Here is a 12,324-nt window from a genome sequence, read left to right as displayed (position 1 = left end):
GATGTTATCTTAGGCAGTTACTGCAAGCTCATCAATGCCGAAAAACTGGAAGGCGTGACGATTCACTCACGATGGCTCGAACCCTACAATACCTAAGACGTTGTGCTACCACTTCCTCCAGCGTTCTCCATACCTAAAGCTTTGTGCTATCTTTTCCTCCCGCGTTTCTTTAGTATTTCTTCCAGCAATTTCCTCTTTCATGCAATATTTGTAATTCCTCCAAAATATAAGTCCGGGAATACTAGGAAGTTCTTCGGGAATATAAGTCCGGTTTATCAATTGGTTCATGTTCACCTTGATTTATCAAAATACGGAACAAAACTCGTAGGTATATTCGTGGGAGACGGATTTATCTATTACTGTAGACTTTTCTGTGTGATACAAATTTGTTTATTAAAGTCTTCGACTTTGGGTCGTAGCAACTCTTAGTTGTGGGTGAGATCAGCTAAGGGAATCAAGTACGTAGCATCCTGCTGTGATCAGAGACGTAGGAGCATAACTGTACCTTGGATCAGTGTGAGATTGATTGGGGTTCAACTACAGTACAGACCGAAGTTAGTTTGGAGTAGGATAGTGTCCGTAGCGGCTTAATACAGTATGTGTTCAATCTGGACTAGGTCCCGGGGTTTTTATGCATTTGCGGTTTCCTCGTTAACAAAATTCTGGTGTATGTGTTATTTCTTTTCCGCATTATATTTTGTTATATAATTGAAATATCACAGGTTGTGCGTTGTTCAATCAATTAGAATATCCGACATTTTGGTTGTTGATTTAAATTGATTGACACTTGGATATTGGTCTTTGGTACCATCCAAGTTATCTCTCTAGTATTTGGTAAAGACTCGTAGATTTATATTTGCTTGAGTATATATCAAATCGAGAGATTGGAATATAAACTATTTGATATACTTTTTATCTAGATTGAGTCTGACTGTCTAGTTGATTCTCTAGAAAGTATATTGGAGTTTGCGCATACAGATTGCTAAGCAAAATATTGGGTGTGGTTGTTGTACCCCCACTTTTTCAGATAGGTTAACATTTATGGATCTGTTTCCTTACAGAGTGACGTCACATCAGATGCAAGGTTTTACAATTTAATCCTAAGCAAAAAACCACCATCAACATTAAGTCCCATGCTTAGCTCGGAACAGTGGCATTGTTGCGGGGTAAGCATGAGATGGTGACAGATAAGAGTAAAATTGAAAGGGCAAGACATGAAGAGATTGCCAGGAAAATTCGACTAACCTTTGGCAGGACGCATGAGTCGTCTATGATCCTTGTGTTGGCGGCTTGACATATTTCAGGCTTGGCCACAGGTTGCTGGCGTTGGTTTGTCCCTAGATCTTTGCTTCTCGGAACGTTGGCGTCAATTTAGGCCATGGGGCTGATGCTGACGCTGCAACTTCGGCCACGGACCATTGATGTCGGCGCTGCGACTTTGGCCGCAAAGCCGTGATGATGGAGCTGCTACTTCAACCACGCAGCGGTAATGATGGCGTTGCTGGCTTGGGACACGGATTATTGCAGGTTGAGCGGCTGGTGTTCCTCGTGCTGGAGCATTGCTGGTTCGGTCATGGAGGTTGGTGCCATGGAGTGTTGGCGCTGCGGGCCCAGCTGCCTTCTTCCGTGTATGGTCCAAAAGGAAAATATTCCTCTACTCGGATTCCAGAAGCGTTATGCATATAAAAGGGCGTGCTAACTTCCTCCCCTTTTACCATTAGCTCGTCTGCTTCTTGTGTTTTTTTGCAGCAGCTCGATCATAGGCATGCAAATCGTCTTCGTATTTTAGTCATGAGTGTAATATCCGTGAGTAGTTGATCAAACTTGGACATTTAGCTCGGCGTGAATGACGTTCTTTGTCAGCAGCGGTAGAGTAAGCATCAACGGCAATAAAGCAATCTCCAATATTTATAATATGTAGCAAGGTGAGATAGGAGAACTCAAGTTAGGTGCTCTTTTCTCTTTTGCGCATACAACCACCCAACAGTATCATCGATCTTCTCCAGAATGTGTAATAAGGTTCTGTCTCCAATAGAATGAGTATCTAACCTCTCCTGTGGATTTCAAAATTTACCAAACTCCATTGCATTCCTGGGATGGATGGATGAAATATATGCTCGGCAATGATCATGTTAGGGCTAATCTTGGAGAATGTAGCTGCGTTGTTGATCCGTCCTTGACTTTAAGTTATTTGGTGTCTGGACTGCTGACCCGGTGTCTGGAAGGCTTATTCTTGCCTTTCTTGATTGTGGTGATATGATATGGTAGCTTATATGGTCGAAACCTTCCGGAGCCATTGGGTGAAGTAGACGAGCTAACAGGCGTTCCGTTTCCGACGTGCTGCTATCAAGTCTTCAAGAACTTCATTCCAAGCGACATCCTTTGAACCATCTTATGAATCTTGGGCTATTGTATCAAATGGGATACGATGAGCAGTCCCCAATTACACTTTTGTCTGGTCATATATCCGATGGCGTGGCCGGATATGTGAATATCTAAGCGGCGTGCTTTTGGAGTCTTTGATGCACGTGTATGGCTTCATGTTGAGAAAAATCTGCGGCTTGTAAAGCTTCGACAGTGACGATGTTGTCATCAGAAATAACCCAGTTGAGGGAAGTGAAAGCATCACATGCTGGTAGTCCCCATGTGTAATTATCCTGAGCCTATTTTCTCGTGGAAGATGTGCTTTTACTGCATTCGCTGGTAAGGTGTTGACTGCGTTTAAACTTCTAAACCTGAAAAAGGCTTCAGTCCCCACGCCACTGGGATTTTATACAAGCTTATTGTACTCTCCTAGATGGGATGTTGGGATGCTTGGAAAATCGCATGGACGAAATATTCTGGATAACGAAGAGGTAGAAGTGAGAGAGTTATGTTGTTAATCGTGGCTCCCCCTGTTTTTCTCTTTAGTTACTGAAGTTGTTTTCTCTGAGTAGGCTTGGAATCCGTCGCGGCCTCGTAAAGTGTTGCAGGCGCCTTCCAGAAAGAGAACCTCATTGGTCTCCATGAAGTCTACTTCATTCCATCGTATTGAAATCATGGTCATCCAGGGATGCCCTTCCTCCTTTTTCAGGCAGCTGGTTGAATCTCTTTGTAGGTGTTTATCGGGAAAATTTAGGAAGCATTGCAGGTTAACTTGGGGGCCACTGGTAGGTCCGTGTTGTCATAGAAAGGTATTGCTGAGACACTGGAAACTAAGAAAAAACACAACTTAGCTAGAGACAACATAAAACAATGTAGATATCAAATCCATAGATGCGCAATAATACCTGTGACCAGCATTGCGAACTGTAACCAGCATTTCGAATCCATAGATGGTCATAGGAACCTGTAAGCTAAACAATGTAGATATCAAATCCATCGATGTGCAATAATCCATAGATGGTCATAGGAACCTGTAAGCTAAAGTATTACCTGTGACCAGCATTGCGAACTGAGATCTTTTTTTGGGGAGATGGAAGTGTGAGGCACGAATGTTATTTTCTGGGAAATTTTAAGTTGATTCATATAGCTTGTCACGAGAATTTTCATGGTGTTTTTCTGACCTGAAGTGTCATCTATACCACAATCAAATCCAACATTATGAGAGATGCATACAAATTAGAGAAAATCTCTGAAATCACATATTCCAATAGGGGGTTCATTTCCACGCTAAACATCAGCATGGAAACCAACATCAAAGATAACAATGAAATTATTATAGGAAGAAAAACTATAATCGTAAAAAAGCCCTACTAAGCGACTAAAAAGTGCAACTACAACAGAGTACCCCAAGCATTGTTTGATACATGTGAACAAAATACGGACTGCATTCTGTAGTACAGATACATAAATCCTTACCTTGAAGATCCATTCAAACAAAACCCATGCGGCGTGACCACTATTTTTTTTGTGCTTCTTCACCTGTGATAAGACAACAACAAAATTAGTTCTACTCAAAAGAAGAACGATTCATTATTTGCTTCACTTATGATAAGACAAAAATAGAAAAATGCACAATGCTAAGCAAAAGAACAAAGATAAAAAGAGTATCAAAACCAAGCAAATAACTTTCAAGCATATTGTTTGTTAGACATGTTGATACATTGATGTTAATGATGACTCTGATCAGAAAATATGAAGACAAATAACAAAGAATTCTATCAATTATTTACGTTTGCCTAACGTAAATCCCAGCAAAATATGAAATCAACATTTTTTTTTTAATAAATATGAACAAAAATAAACAGAAGGAAATGATGGAGGATGTCACACGGTGAAGTGATATATTTAACCATTGATAAAGATTAAACTGAACTGTTAGATTAATAACCCCAATTGCATTTTTGCTTTTAAGTTTAAATCCTTTTACACGTGTTAACTGGTCAGCGATAAAGATTGGCCATGATCAAGAGATGATGCCTGGATATATATGGATTTTCAGTATGCGAGGATGAGAGAGACACAAACAAATTAAAGAAATTTTTTGAAATCACGTATATTCCAACAGGGGTTAATATCTTCCCAAGTAATGTAAATTCCTAAATCAGAATGACTTGTTAAGAAAAACACAGTTGAAATCTATTAGAAGAAACAAAGAAAAACACCATGAGAAAACTTAGAAATTTAGATATACATTATGAAGAAAAAAAACCGGTGAGAGCCATGTCTGCCTCTACTTAGTGCAAAGAGAATCACCCATGAGATGTGGCATTCCAGTTTCTTCTAAACCCATTGCTAGTTGAAGCTAAGTTGTTGTTTACCTGCAGAAAAAAGAGAAAGAATGTAAGAAATTACTTAAGAGGAAAATAGTTTCATAAATTTACTTTTTACAATACGAAAATTTAGAAATTCACATTAAAAGTTCCATCAACTACGACTCTTTCAAACTCTGCAAAGTTTCAGAACAATATCAACGGTATGATTTCCACCAAAACACATAGCTTTTCAGCAGCCTAAGGCAGCTCAAAAATCCCCTCTAATGAAAGGAGAAGAGGACGAAACTCTCACCTACACCAATCTAACAGACATGATTTGTTTGCAATTTTCACCAAAACACATAGCTCAACCATGTGAAATGAGGGATGGGCTGCTCACTTTCATAGTGTACTCCCAAATGAACGGTTCATCACCAAGGAACTACATACTACTAATGTTAAAAGAAGGGTCCTAAGTTAATCAACAATTACCTATGACATTTAGTAGAGCATTTAGAGATGCAAAAGATCTGAAATTGTGCAGGCAATGAAAGATTTTGGCGAAGACTCAATTCCTTACATACTCGTTCATCCAGGATAACCATATCCACAATAGTAACATCTAAACTATTCAGATTTCTTGGTAACTCAACATGTGATGAGGCAGGATTTTGGATTCACCAATGGGTTGAAAACAGTTGGATCGGTCCTGCGTGGCTGATAAGGATACCTTTTTTCAGTTAAGTGAGGCACAACAACGTTAAAAGAACAACTAAAAATGATATGAATCAAACAATCGATTATAGTTGAAAAAGAACAACCACAAATGATAGAAATTACACAAATGCCTTATCTTACAAAAGACAATTGATAACAGCTATGGCTTGACTAATGCAGATTGAAACATGGAACTGTTTGCTGGAAAATTTAAATCATATTAAGGTAAGCCGACGAACGGAAAGAGGGGATTCATAAGCATTATTACCTTGGTATGTGACCATTCATTTTATATTAAAATAGGTTCTCATCATCCAAAAATGAATATGCATTATAACAAATAGTTGATGTGACTAAACAGATGAATTTTGAATAATTCAATTCAAACGAAATGGAATAATCCGATTGAGATTTACCTGAGATATACGCCTTTCTCTGAACTATAAATCCGTGATGCACCAATAACAAAAGAAAAATCTGCAACAACAAAATCAGTCAATGCTTCTGGAAGAGTACCAAATAAACAAAAAAAAATGATACAACAATATCAAAAGTGGATTGGTAGGCATTGAGAATCTGCGCAGGATAACTTTTTGGGGGTTTTATGTAGTCGAATATTTTAAGGGATTGGCAAGGAAACATAATGGTGTTTCCGTAATGTCTGAATATTTTAAGGGATTGAAAAGTGGTGTTAATGGTTTTTATTTTTCTATAATGGAAGAACGATCGGAGCAAAAGAAGGCAAAGAAAATGCTGATTTCTGGCAAGAAGAGATCACAGACGTCGGATAAGAGCTTAAAAAGGGGTTAGTTTTGAGCCACGATTTATCTTTCCATTTTCAAAGCAATTGAAACCGTTGATCTCTGACAAAGGCCCATGTGGAGCCGTTAGATTAGACAAAAACCATTTATTTTTGTAAGATAGAATATTTGTGCAAAACACAAATATGGCAACTAAACTAGGATGAAGGGAGTAGTTTTTATATTGTGATAGAAATGTATAAACCATTAACTTTAGAAATGTACATTGTTCTAAATGGGGTGTCACGAGATTCACAAAGAAAAAATTAATTAGAGTTTGCTTGATTCTCCAAATTTATTGACATCACTTTCTCAACTATTTCTCAACTATTCTCGACTATTGGTAAATAAATGAAGGAAATATTTGTCAACTATTCTTGATAAAATAAAGTTTTTGGATATCCTAAGTTAAGCAATAACTAAATCATGTTATATATGGAAACAAACGTGTATAATAATAATCTTTACAAGTATATTTATAGCGGTGAATTAATATCTGCATGCGAGAGCAATGGTATGCATAAATATTTTTCAATATAGCAGTATTTATTTTAGAAAAGAGGCAACAAAGAATCACAAAAATATTTGATGTTGACAGCTCGCGCAGGGAATTTATAACATCAAATATCTAGTGTAAATGACTAAGTGAAAATACAAAATCTTGTTGCACACATAATGGGAAAAAGATTTGCTCTCACAGTGCGAGTTCAAGATTGAACTAGAAATTTTATCACCATTGGATAATCAAGATATGACATCAGCTAACCGTAGACTTAACTATAGTTACAAGCCATATACAACTTTAACGAGAACATCATGAATTTATTTTCTCGAATCTCTTGCTGTCTCTTATTATGAAAATTTCATTAACGTCTGTTTTATGAATGTATAAATATTCCTTAGCTTTTTTCTGGTCGCGTGCTATTATTCATAAATATATTCATCATTGTCTTGGTTCACCTGATTAACTTCTTCTTTCGATATAGTATGAGCAATTAAAATAGCAAGGTCAGAAACAAAAAATAACATATTAGATTCAAAAAAACCTGATTAACCTCTTCTTGATTTCAATACAAAGACTTTCAATAACGTTCTCTTTTCTGATGATCAATCAATATACCAAGTTGCATTAATGGTTATATAAGAATATAAAAGGTTGTTATGAACCACTGATATATGTATTATACTGATTTGTCAAATCCTTTCAAGATTGCAATAAATGAAGACAAAAAGAAATAAAAGAATTCAACTGGAAAGAATGGTAATAAGCATCCATTAAAACTGAACCTGGATCGTAATCATGAAAAACAAACACAGTCAGCTATACCATCTGGTATATCCATTATGTCCTTTTTTTTATATAACTAATGGACTTGAATTTCTTCAAGCAACGTAAATATATTGATCGGGGAAAGTATATAACTGGATTTACATATGATAATGGTTGTTGAGATTTTGGCTTCCAAATTATAGGTATTATTCATACGTTAAAAAATAATTGGGTTCGGCAAGACGGTGGTTTTTTTCAAGAACATGGCATGTAACTGTGGTTAAGTGTATAGTTAACTGATGTGATATCTTGATTATTCGATGGTAGTAAAGTTGCTAGCTCAATTTTGAACTCGCACTGCGTGATTAATTTTTTTTTTCAAGTAACGTCCAACTATTTTATATTGGAAACGACAAATAAAATAAATTATTATTGAAAATCTGTCATTTGTAACTTTCAACACGTGGATGTTCAGAACACAACCGAGTTATGTGGAGTTACTGTCAGTAGTGAGTAGCCGCGATTAAGTTCGGATAAAAACACGATTAACTAGTTTAAAGCCTTCTTAGAGGATCAAGGAGCATAATATAGCTTTGGTTGGAAACTAGATTTTTATTTAGTTTTTCTTTGATTGTATTTATGACTATCCCGTAGTTAGCTTCCAGATGAGTTCTTGTTTATTCTATGGTCCTTCTCTTCTGCAATAAGGCTACTCAAGAACATTTAAGATCATGTTATAAAAATTCAAGTGATTTAGAATATGCTTTTGGATCCAACAAGTAGTTTATTTTCATAAACGTAAAGCTTGTTGATACAAGTAGTTTGTGATTTCTGCAAATATAAATCTCTTGGAACCAAGATTGATTGCTTCGGTAATCACTATCTTGATTGATCTTTTCAAGGTGTTTCAAATATGATATTATCTTGGTGATGATTCAAGTATTTCATATCTTAAACAAAAGATCCTTTTACTTGGAAATTATATCATTTATCTGTATTTGTGGTTTTGACCAAGTTCGAATCAAAAAGATTTTCTGTTGATTGTTTGATTGACGTCCTAAAGGAAATCATAGTCGTACCAATTGTTAGGTTAGTGTCGATGGTGGTTTTTAGCTTAGGGTTAAAATTGTAAAACCTTGCATCTGATGTGACGTCACTCTGTAAGAAAACGGGGCCATGAGTGTTAACCTCTCCACTGACATATTTATTGAGTCGTTCAATATATTTACATGAAATTTATCCAGACTGGCGCATGTAGAAACCACCCAGATGTTCTGTAAATTTTGGCGCCTTGCCTATATTACTTATTAATATAAGATTCACTGAGTACTTTTCCTGTGTTATGTTCCCCTCCAGAACCCTTAATATCGGTATGGCATGACGGATTTGTGTTCAGTCGCAGCAGAGTAGCACGAACCTCCAAGTACCAAGGTTAAGGCCCTTGCGCAAAATACTCAGTCAGAAAGCAAAGAATAAACAGAGCCGCGGAGTAGGAGCAACAACGAGGGAAGCGTGACCATGCCATAGGCTAGCCGGCGCCACTTAGCCACGCCCCATGCTACCTAAACGGCCTTTATTCCTTTGTCGACCAATCAGATCGCTTTAAACCCGCCACGGTGCACTGGAAGTGTGGCCACGCCCTTGATTTCCGTCCCCCTTTCCATCGACCAATCAGGTCGCTCCAAATGCGCCACATGCATTTAGAATGAGGCCAGCCCCATGCTGCTTGCCGTCCCCTTTTCAATCGACCAATCAGGTCGCTTTAAATCCGCCACGGTGCACTGGAAGTGTGGCCACACCCTTGATTGCCGGCCCCCTTTCTATCGACCAATCAGGTCGCTCCAAATGCGCCACATGCATTTAGAATGAGGCCAGCCCCATGTTGCTTGCCGGCCCCTTTTCCATCGACCAATCAGGTCGCTTTAAATCTGCCACGGTGCACTGGAAGTGTGGTCACGCCCTTGCTTGCTATCCCCCCTTTCCATCGACCAATCAGGTCGCCCTAAATGTGTCACACGCATTTAGAATGAGGTCGGCCCCATGTTGCTTGCTGGCCCCCTTCCCATCGACCAATCAGGTCGCTCTAAAGCCGCCACACTCACACTAGAAGTGTAGCCACGCCCATGCTTGGACGACCCTCTCTTTTCAACCAATCAGGTCGCTCCAAACCTGCCACACTCACATCAGAAGTGTGGCCACTCGTGTCTGGCCGGCCCTCTCTTGTTTGACCAATCAGGTTGCTCTAAACCTACCACAGTATTAAAAAGAGAAGCAAACTTGCGCTAATACCAAATTGGCTTTCCCAAAACTGCGCCAACGCGCCAATTGGCATGCCAAACGTGCATACCCAACGTGCCGACGTGCTATTTTACCACAGAAGCATGCCGAACGTGGCAACTTACCATAAATAGTGCACGAACGTGCCAACACCACCTTTTGTTCGTGGCCAACGCCATAACAGACTTCAATATGGTTAATCTAACCGGAAACACGACCTTGCATGGTCAAAACCCTAATTTCCAGTCGTGGTGCAAATTATGCCACTTCGGACCCCACAACATTCCCCGAACCGTACAGGACCCAGGAAACCCTAATAATGGCGCCATGACATGGCCACCCATGAGAATCTTTCTCTTGTGGTCATTTCCACATGATGGCCTGGATATGGTTCCTTTGGCGTGGCTATGGCACCATTTGCACAAAACATCGATGTGCAATTACCATATGCCGCACGCGCGTTTGCACTAATTAGGGTTTTGGCGCACCAAACCCTAATTTAGGCAAAATTGCTACGCCAACCAAGCCAAGTAATGTTTCCCAGAGCATTGGGATTGATGTGGAAACAGGGAAAATGTTTCCATGCCAATGTTCCAAAGTCTAGCGGCCATGGCTACGCCAGACGCTACTTTGTGCCACTGGCATGTGTTAACTATGCCAGCCACGGCACCATCACGCCGCACGTGCTAAATAGGGTTGCGATATGCCAAACCCTAATTTAGCCAAAAGTTGCCATGCCAACTGAGTTAACTAACACTCCTAAGTCCTTAAGATTAACTTAGTATCAGGTCCAATGTTACCGAAGTCATATTTGGGTCTAACACCAATATGCCACAACAGTTGCCACGGCTATGCCACTGGTATGGAGCCATGCCATGGCTACGCCAGACATCACTATGCCAATGGAGCCACTTTGTTATACAATAAAATATAGCCATAATCAATAGCCATCCTTCCTCATGAGATGCAATCTCAGCCATCCAAGTTCGCCACCGAATTGACAGACTTGTGGCAAGTTTTAGGCGACCAGACACTTAAATCTCGTGGCCATGGCTACGCCAGGCGCCACTTATACCACCGTGCCACTGGCATGCATGAGTTATGCCAGTCATGACGCAATGCCACTGTCATACACCAAAAACGCCATTATGCCATTACCAGGCGCCAACAGGAGGTACCATAATCAACGACTACCCTTCCTCATGAGGTGCAATCTCAGCCATTCAAGTTCGCCACCGAACTAACGTACTTGTGGCGAGTTTTAAGCGAACAAACAAGACGTGCCTAATAGCATCACATGCTATTTTCCTTCGGCAAGACTCTTGACTTTGACTTGCCACACATAGCAACCTACTACATGTTTTCCATGAAAACACTCGAGACATCAAACATGTCACAAACTGGGGGATACTCATCAGGGTATTGGTATGGCGGTTTACAGCGTGCGGCGTGCAATACGCCCGTTATAAGAAAGTATCATGAAGCGATACAATTAGTGGCGGCAAGAAGTAACGGGTGTAAACGGATCCACTTCCTTCATCATGGAAGCATGGGTTTCTGACGGTTATACGTTACTCCACTCTTCCATCACCCAATCGTTCCCACTTCCCACAAGACCAGAGTACGTTTAAATATGACTTGTATAAATAGGCTTCACCTATTTCCACCAAACAACAAGTTTTTGGTCGGCAACAACATAGTATCCATAAATCACCAAGAACTGATATCTTTTCACTCTGCAAGCCAGTTCCACTTTCTGATACAAGTCATAAATCAAGCCATATCTTCAGAATTAACCATTCTGGTCTCAACACTCTCTTCGCTTCCCTCCCTAAGACCAACCATTCTCCTTCACTTTCTGACCGAAGCAAGCCTGCAACAACCATTTCTTGGTTTAGGCCAGGATTGTACAGATTGATCTCTCGAATCAAAAGTACTCCCGTGCAGTGCATTGTTTACGGTTTAGATTCGTTTCTCATCCACACACCCAAAATTACCAAAATTAGCAGAAACAGTTTTCACCCACAAACAATTGGCGACCACAGTGGGAGATTAATCTCTCGGTTGCAAAAAAAAAAAAAATCATTTTCTCTATTCCATTTTCAATTTCCTAAATTTCTCAAGATGGTTAATCTTACGAATGGTTCAGAAACCCTCAATCCCAATTTTACTTCTCATAGCACTGAAAATACTCCACATGTTATCCCTGAATCTGTTCTTTCATTCAAAACCCTTGTCGAGGCTATGGAGTCTCGATATTTAACAACTATTCACGATTTGACGAAAATCCTGAATGATATTGTCGGGAACCAAGCTACTATTGTCAAGACGCAGGATGGAGTATTTACGCTTTTGAAAGAGCTCACGGATCAACTATCAAAGGAACCAACACGTATTCACTCCTGGGTAAACGCCATCAACAATTCATTTTGAATCAATGCTGATGCTAGTAGTCTTTTTTCCAAGATTCATATTCCTACTCCTAATGAGGAGGATGAAGCCTATGGTCAAGATGATTGGAAAGGTATCCACCAACCTAACTTGTATGCTCATGAAGATCAAGAGATGTTTCCTCGAAATCAGA

General features: G+C 39.5%; 1 long non-coding RNA gene across 3 annotated transcripts; it reads right to left on the bottom strand.

Moving 5' to 3' along the window:
- Nucleotides 1-1,074: 1,074 nt before the first annotated feature.
- LOC113315077 lies at nucleotides 1,075-6,043 on the bottom strand. Of its 3 annotated transcripts, none has more exons than XR_003342719.1 (6): nucleotides 5,810-6,043; nucleotides 4,616-4,742; nucleotides 3,841-3,903; nucleotides 3,415-3,557; nucleotides 3,270-3,328; nucleotides 1,075-3,194 (listed from the first exon to the last, which is right to left on the bottom strand). It is a non-coding gene; the product is annotated as an uncharacterized LOC113315077 (long non-coding RNA). The 3 variants fall into 3 exon arrangements; XR_003342718.1 differs by having other exon boundaries at nucleotides 4,678-4,742; XR_003342720.1 differs by lacking the exon at nucleotides 5,810-6,043 and adding an exon at nucleotides 5,169-5,299 and having other exon boundaries at nucleotides 4,678-4,742.
- Between the last annotated feature and the right edge of the window lie 6,281 nt (nucleotides 6,044-12,324).

Source organism: Papaver somniferum, chromosome 10 (genome assembly GCF_003573695.1).
Source record: "Papaver somniferum cultivar HN1 chromosome 10, ASM357369v1, whole genome shotgun sequence".
In the NCBI taxonomy this organism is placed as follows: Eukaryota; Viridiplantae; Streptophyta; class Magnoliopsida; order Ranunculales; family Papaveraceae; genus Papaver; species Papaver somniferum.
This window is presented reverse-complemented; position numbering and strand designations above follow the sequence as displayed.